This window comes from Zingiber officinale, chromosome 7B (assembly GCF_018446385.1).
Source record: "Zingiber officinale cultivar Zhangliang chromosome 7B, Zo_v1.1, whole genome shotgun sequence".
In the NCBI taxonomy this organism is placed as follows: Eukaryota; Viridiplantae; Streptophyta; class Magnoliopsida; order Zingiberales; family Zingiberaceae; genus Zingiber; species Zingiber officinale.
Genome location: NC_055999.1, coordinates 27,670,561 through 27,678,121, shown reverse-complemented (window position 1 = coordinate 27,678,121; position 7,561 = coordinate 27,670,561).

Below are 7,561 nucleotides of genomic sequence, written 5' to 3'. Positions count from 1 at the left end.
TGATGCCATGATACCTTATGTTTATGACATGATGATGCCATGATATTTATGATGATGCTTATGACATGTATGATGTTTATGTTGTGTGATACCATGATATCTTATGTTTATGTTGTGATCATGCCATGATATGCTACAGGATATGATGAAATTAACTCCATATGATATGATGACTTGTGTTCTTAATATGCTATACAGTTTTTGTGAGTAGGAAAGGAACTTACTGAGCCATGAGTGCTCACAGCTTACTTTCTTGTACTACAGATAAGGGCAAGGGATGGATGAACTAGGGGAGCAGCAGGAGGGGCTAGAAGGATGTGTGTGGCAGTGATTTGGCTAACGAAAAAGAAAAGACCTGCTTTCATAAAAATAAGAATTATGCCTAGCTTTATGTCACTACTTCATATCTCCATGACATTTTATTATGTGTTTGAGCATCATGTCTCAAAAATATGTTAAGTATGCTGTGTTGTTTATATGTTAGATGATTTATCATGGTGATTTAAAAGCTAAAGAAAAGTTTTAAAATTTTACGAATAAGACTTCCGCTGTAATTAGTAAGTAAATATGGTAAAGTAACCCCCGTGGCCTTAGCAGGAGGGGCGGGGCATTACAAAGTAGACTCACTCAATCAAATGAGCTCAATATCTCATATTGACTCATTTGGGCATGGCCATGCACTTCGTGGTCTCACTCTATCAAGAATATCGATGTCACTCCCGTCATATAGGAGGGATAGATCCCATCTACATCACTCACATCCCTCCGCATAATTTGTTACATACCCAGTAATCGCCTTTATAGTCCACCCAGTTACGGGTGACGTTTGACGAAGCCAAAGTACGTAACTCCTTATGTAGGTATCCATGGTGACTTCAGGTCTAAGGACTAGTAGTCATACAAATAGCCACATGAGAAAGTATATGACACTCATATAACGATCCATGATACTTTCTCATGGCGGGTCATTCAGTATACATTCTCCAATGCATACCCATGTGTCAACTTGATATCTCTATATCCATGACTTGTGAGATTAAGTCATCGAGTTGACCTATATGCTAGTCTTATTGCATTAACCTTGTCCCTAAATATTAATACTCGACTAGGAATGATTAAGAGTAGTGTTCCCTATATCATCTCACTATCGATTCAACCAATCGATTGATATAGGTAACAACCTTCTACTCAATGACGCTATTATACTTAGTTTATTTGGCACCAATACAAGTAAGTATAATAACCAAAACAAATATCTTTATTTATATAAGAATATAATATAACAAGTCCATAATACAATCATCAAATGATTGGCTCTAGGGCTCTAACTAACATAGTTATGGTGGATTGCATTTTATAGAAAGACAGTTTGAAAAGTTACTCAAGAAGTATGGAGTGAGCCACAAAGTAGCAACACCATATCATCCACAAACTAATGGGCAAGCTGAAATCTCTAACCGTGAAATTAAAGCCATATTAGAGAAAATAGTATCTACCTCACGAAAGGATTGGTCATTAAAGCTAGATGATGCTTTATGTGTTGGTGCGGGAAGCATCCGACGATCGAACACAAGTTTTGATAATGACAAAGGAATCAAAGTTAAGCTTATTTGTGATCTAACATGTCTGATGGAGATTGCAGGAAAGTCCTAAGTGTTCTTAGGTAAAAGTCCTAGCTGCGGTTAGACAAGATGAAAATCTTAAGGGGTGGTAACCTTAGGTCCTAGGGGGTGGTAACCCTAGGTGGAGGGAAACCCTAAGGGGCGGCAACCAGAGGTCCTAGGGGGTGGTAACCCTAGGTGGTGAAAATCCTAAGGGGGGGGGGGGTAACCTTAGGTCCTAGGGGGAGGTAACCGTAGGTGGAGAAAAACCCTAGGAGGTGGTAACCCTAGGTCCTAGGGGTGGTAACCCTAGGCAGAAAGTCCAGTCGGTCTGGATGACCGGACTAGCATCAGGTAATCTCTCCTGAGGGGAGTAGGTGAGGACGCGTTCCCTGCAGAGGGAACAGTAGGCGTTGGGTCGACCTAGGGTTTTCAGACGAAATTTCGAAGTCAGACCCGAATAGTCCGATGACTGTCGAACACTTGATTTATCATGTTTATATGTGTTCTAACTTTTGTTGGATCAAGAAGCGCTAGAGGGGGGGGGGGGGGGGTGAATAGCTCTCGTGGCTATTTCGTTCGATTCATAAAACTATCGAAGTTAAAACATGTAGCGGAATAAAGAAAAACAAAAAGAAAGAACACGAGGATTTACATCGTTCGGAGCCTAGATCGACTCCTACTCGAAGGCCTGCGGTCCTTGATCGCTTTCCGTGGGAAACAACTATAAGCTCGATAAGGTTTACAAGTATAACAATTTACAGCTTAATTTATACCAGAAATCTTATACCAACAACAATGGATGAAAAAGCGAAACTCCGGGTCGTCGGTGTCAAGTTGCAGCACTTCCGGGTCGTCGATTTAGCAGCACGCAGCAAGAGGATCACTTGGAATGAGTTTTTTGAGAGTTTTGGGTCGAGACCCCTTTATAAAGGGTGTTCAAGGTGCCTCTAAGTCCTCTGAAGGTGCCTCCATCCCTTCCGAATAGCTCGTACAGATCAGCGTTGAACAGTCGTCGCTTATCGCCTTGAAGGAACCTTCATCCATCTTCAAGGCGCCTCCAATGGGGCATCCAAGGCGCCTTCGTGCACCACGAAGGTGCCTCCAGCGGGTCTGCGCAGCCACGTCACTTTAGCACCCGAGGCGCCTCCAAGCTCCAAGGAGGCACCTCGGACACTGTTCATCCGTGGCTAAATTGTTCACCTGGTTCGCGACACCAGGACTTTCCACCTAGGGTTACCCCCCCTAGGACTTTTTCCTGAAGCACTCGACCCACCAAGACTTGCCGCATAGGGTTACCACCCCCTAGGGTTTTTACCTTGCCTAAGCACAGTTAGGGCTTTTGCCTAAGTACACTTAGGACTTTCCTGCAATCTCATTCAGATTGTTAGATCACCACACATCTTAACTTTGAATCCTTTGTCATTATCAAAACTTAGGTTTGATCGTCGGATGTTTCCCGCACCAACAATCTCCTCCTTTTTTATTATGGAAACCAAAATTCAAAGTTAATTAAAACAAATGCATAAGATATATTAAAAGGTTTTAAGTGAGCAAGCTTAAGTATATAAATTCAAATAAAAGCATAATTTAAGCTAAAACTTAAACTTTTGTGAAGCTTCCCCTTAATACAGGGCTTCCTTTTTGAATTTTTACTTTTGAATTTCCTACTCTCCCCCTTAATAAAAGCAACACTTTTTACTTTTGAATTTCCTACTCTCCCCCTTTGCCATATATAAAAAAATAAGCAGTTGAAAGCAAGTTTTAAGTTTTTAGAAAAAACAGATTTAGTCTTTGAAAGAAAAAATGCTTGTGTAACACTTAGCTTATAATAAAATTTTACTGAAAAATTGTTAGTTAAGAGAGAAAGAGGACTTAAAAAGGAATATTTTTCTCCTAAGTTAAAAAGGCTAATAGATGGATGACTTTGAAGGATGACTTTAGCCTCTTTTTAAACTTAGTTGTTTTTTTTTTAAAAAAAGATACTTAATTAAATTTAAAAAAAACTTAGCTAGATTTTAAAGAATTTTTTAAGCCAAATTATGTTTAAAGAAATTTGAAGTCTCATTTTACTTAGCAAAAATCTTTTGAAAGCCATGAGTTAAATTTTTGCAAGTAAAGAAATATGCTTTTAATACTTTTAGCTAAGTATAGAATGAATCTAAGAGGTAACTTAGAAAAGTATTTTAGCACTTAGAGTTAAAATTTATAAAGGTGGCTAAGTTTGAGATAGTTTGAAAGTTTTTTTTTTCAAACATTGAAAATGTAGAAAGGTACTTAGTTTGAAAACCTTAATTTTGACAATTAGGAGTAAGAATTTATTAAATTTTAGGATGAAGAGGGAGTAACTAAAAATTTAATTTGGGTTATTTTTCCAGTTGGTCCTTAAGTCCAAGCATGAGTCAACTTATCTAACTTGTCTTGATCCAGTATTAGAGGCCTAAATTACAAGCATGCTTAATCATAATATTTCTATTTCCTTCACCAACTGTCTAACCTTTAGCTACTTGCTGATTGCCTAGAGGGCAGTAGCTTTCACTTGGTTAGTCAAGTTAAGTCATTTAGTCCAGTTAGATTTAACCAAGGATAGAAGACTTGACTTGATTAATGTTAATAAATATTTAACGCCCAGACTCATATTGATGTATAGTAATAAGCATTCTTGAGTCCAGGCTGTACCCTATGCATCTCACACCGTTCTATGTATTTCAAACACAAGTAAGGTATACCTAGGTAGTTGTGAGATGCTCTGGCTTAAATCTAGGGGAGCAGGATTTCTAGGGTAGAGCCTAAACTAAGTCCAATTTTAAAAATTCTAAGAAAAGGGGATTTTGAAATTGTTATTTTTCCTAGAATTTTTGAAAAGAACAGAATGATTAAGTAGGAGAATGAGTTTGAAAAGCAGTATCTATTCTACCCAGCACATTCCTATTTGTCTTCTAAGTGCACTGAACTCAAGTTCAGGTAAGGGTTTTGTGAAAATGTCAGCTAGGTTTGATTTGGACTTAACATAGTTGAGTGCAAGTTCACCTTTAGCGACGTGATCCCTTACAAAGTGGTGCTTTACCTCTATGTGTTTAGTCCTAGATTGGTTAATTGGATTTTTTGTTAGATTAATTGAGCTTATATTATCAATTAAGATTTTTGTATTTTTGTATTCTAATTGATAGTCTTTTAAGGTATGCATCATCCACAAAAGTTGAGTTGCACACTCTCCTAGGGCTATGTATTCAGCTTCAGTGGTGGATAGAGCAACACAATATTGCTTTCTGCTTGACCAACTTACTAGACACTGACCTAGGAAGAATTTTTTAAATAATTTTGAAATTGATTTTGAAAAGATTTTTAAATAATTTTGAAATTAAGTTTTAAAATATTTTTAAATAATTTTGAAAATAACTTTGAAAAGATTTTTAAATAATTTTGAAATTAATTTTGAAAAGATTTTTAAATAATTTTGAAATTTATTTTGAAAATATTTTAAAAATATTTTGAAATTAATTTTGAAAAGATTTTTAAATAACTTTGAAATTAAGTTTTAAAAGATTTTGAAATTAATTTCATTTAAAATTATATTAATTATGAATTTAATTTGAATTAATTATAGTTACGAATTTAATTTGAATTTGAATTTTAAATTCCTTAGTCATCTCACCCGATCTAAATTTTCAATCAGGTACTCCTATAATTGTTGTGAAATGAATTGAGGTTGAAATTAAGGGTTTGGTTTAACTTTGTGTTAGATTCAGGTTTAGTTTTGGGCTCAACAAATAAACATTCTTTGGATAAACTTCTGGGTTATGGTGAGTCACCTGGACATCATTAAAGTAACCATGCTTTCGAGGTTTTCCAAATAGTCCTACCCATTAGACTTAGTACAAAACATTAGTCTAACTAGTTAGGATCCATAAGGGGTAGCTTCGGTCAGTTCCACTTAGCCAAATGCACCAGGTCGAAGCCATATCTTCCTAGACATGCGATGACTAAGCTTCCCCAACGTACGATCATCCAATACTTCACCAGTATCGTGGGTCAAGTTAAACCTAGCTCCTTTTAGTCTAACCTTAATTACCCTGCGGGGTAGTCTTCTTTTGTTTACCCATTTCGGGTAGATTAAATTCGGTTACCCAGTCGGGTAGTTTAGTTGGGGGTGCCAGCTATTCTGGATCCTCCTTCTATTTTTAATTTAATTTTAAATTTTATTTTGAATTTTGAATTTAATTTTGAATTTTAATTTAATTTTAAATTTAATTTCAAATTTTTAATTTAATTTTAAATTTTAATTTAATTTTGAATTTTAATTTAATTTCGAATTTTAAAATTTTAATTTTAATTTAATTTTGAATTTTAATTTAATTTCAAATTTTTAATTTTAATTTAATTTTTAATTTAATTTCAAATTTTTAATTTTTAATTTTAATTTAATTGAGTTTGTAATTATGTTCGTTTTATTAATATCATTTTTCTTTTTGCTCCCCCTGGATCATAGCCTCGATATGGTTTGTCGAGGTAGTGTATTTGATCATTCGGGACCCAATATTGACCAAGTTCAACTTGATTAATCAATTTGGACTTAGGGACTCATGCTTGGACTGTTTTTCTATTTGCTTTTTAAACAATAGATAAATAAGATTTGTATTTCCTTTTTGGTTTAAATCCTAGACCAGTTCTATTGTAAACGGCTCTTTGTGTCCCAAGAATTAGGTCAAGATTCTTGGAACCTAAAGAAAACCGTTCTAGTGTTTTCTCCAGATCCTTGACTTGAGTTTTCAGGCTGGAATTCTCTTCCTCAAGTTTTTGGACTTGAGTTGAGTTTCCAGTCTTATCACGCCCCAAGTAGTCCCTGCCCGAAGAAATTTCGACAGCATCTCCCCTGTACAGGTGACAATATGAATCCATAATACATATATCTATACCTCGGCCACACACGGCCGAAACAAAACACACAAATAGTTAACAATCCAGCAGTTATATTCAACATTTCCACACAGATATAATATGAACAATCCACGCAGTTATATAAAGAAAGAACGATATAAAATTTTGAAAATATATGTAAACACCCTACTCCACTACAACGAAGAATGACAAAATCCACGAAGTAATGAAAATATATCCGCAGCGGAAAACCAAAAGTAGTAAACCCAAGTGTTCGATATAAAATCCACAATACAAAACCCACATCACAAGTATATAAGATGCAAAAGAAAAACAGATCCCGACAACAGGAAATCCTCGCGATAAAGGGGCTAACGACTGGAATCTCTCCTGGCGGCCTCAACCTGAAAAATAGTAACAACGGGGTGAGTTCAAAGAACTCAGCAGGTAATCCAATAGATATGTACAACAACATATAACTACTAGCAATATCCTAAGGTACAGTCTCCTAAACCATAGGATCTATAGTACAGTTTCCTAACAGTACAATCTACGGTACAATCACCTAACAGTATAACAGATATGCATAGCTGAAATAAACTGTAATAACCAGCAATATGCATCAAGTACAGTCTATAGCAAGAATAATAAGAAAATGCATAACTGAAATAAACTGTACTCACCTGCGAGGCTTGTGCAACTGACTGTGAACATACACAGATAAAAATAGTCAGAGCAAAAGCATATAACCTGTATGCATGTCAATCATATGCAATCACCAAAATGCATCAATCACAAATAATGTAATCTGTGCATATGATGCAAATGACATGTCCTGGTCACCCCTACTGCCATGCTCAGCCATCTCACACACAATGGTGAGACCGAGTGGGTAGGGCTGTGACAACCGTGCACTCTGCCGTCACTACCCCTGATGAGTGACCGAGTGGACGGGATGCTGTCGGAGTACACCTATCCTCCTACCTCAAACATAGTGAGGGAGCGCAATGCTCTCATCTCCCGGTACACAATGACGGGGAGGGACCCCGGCGTGCTACCACGCTCCTGTCACGCTACCCATG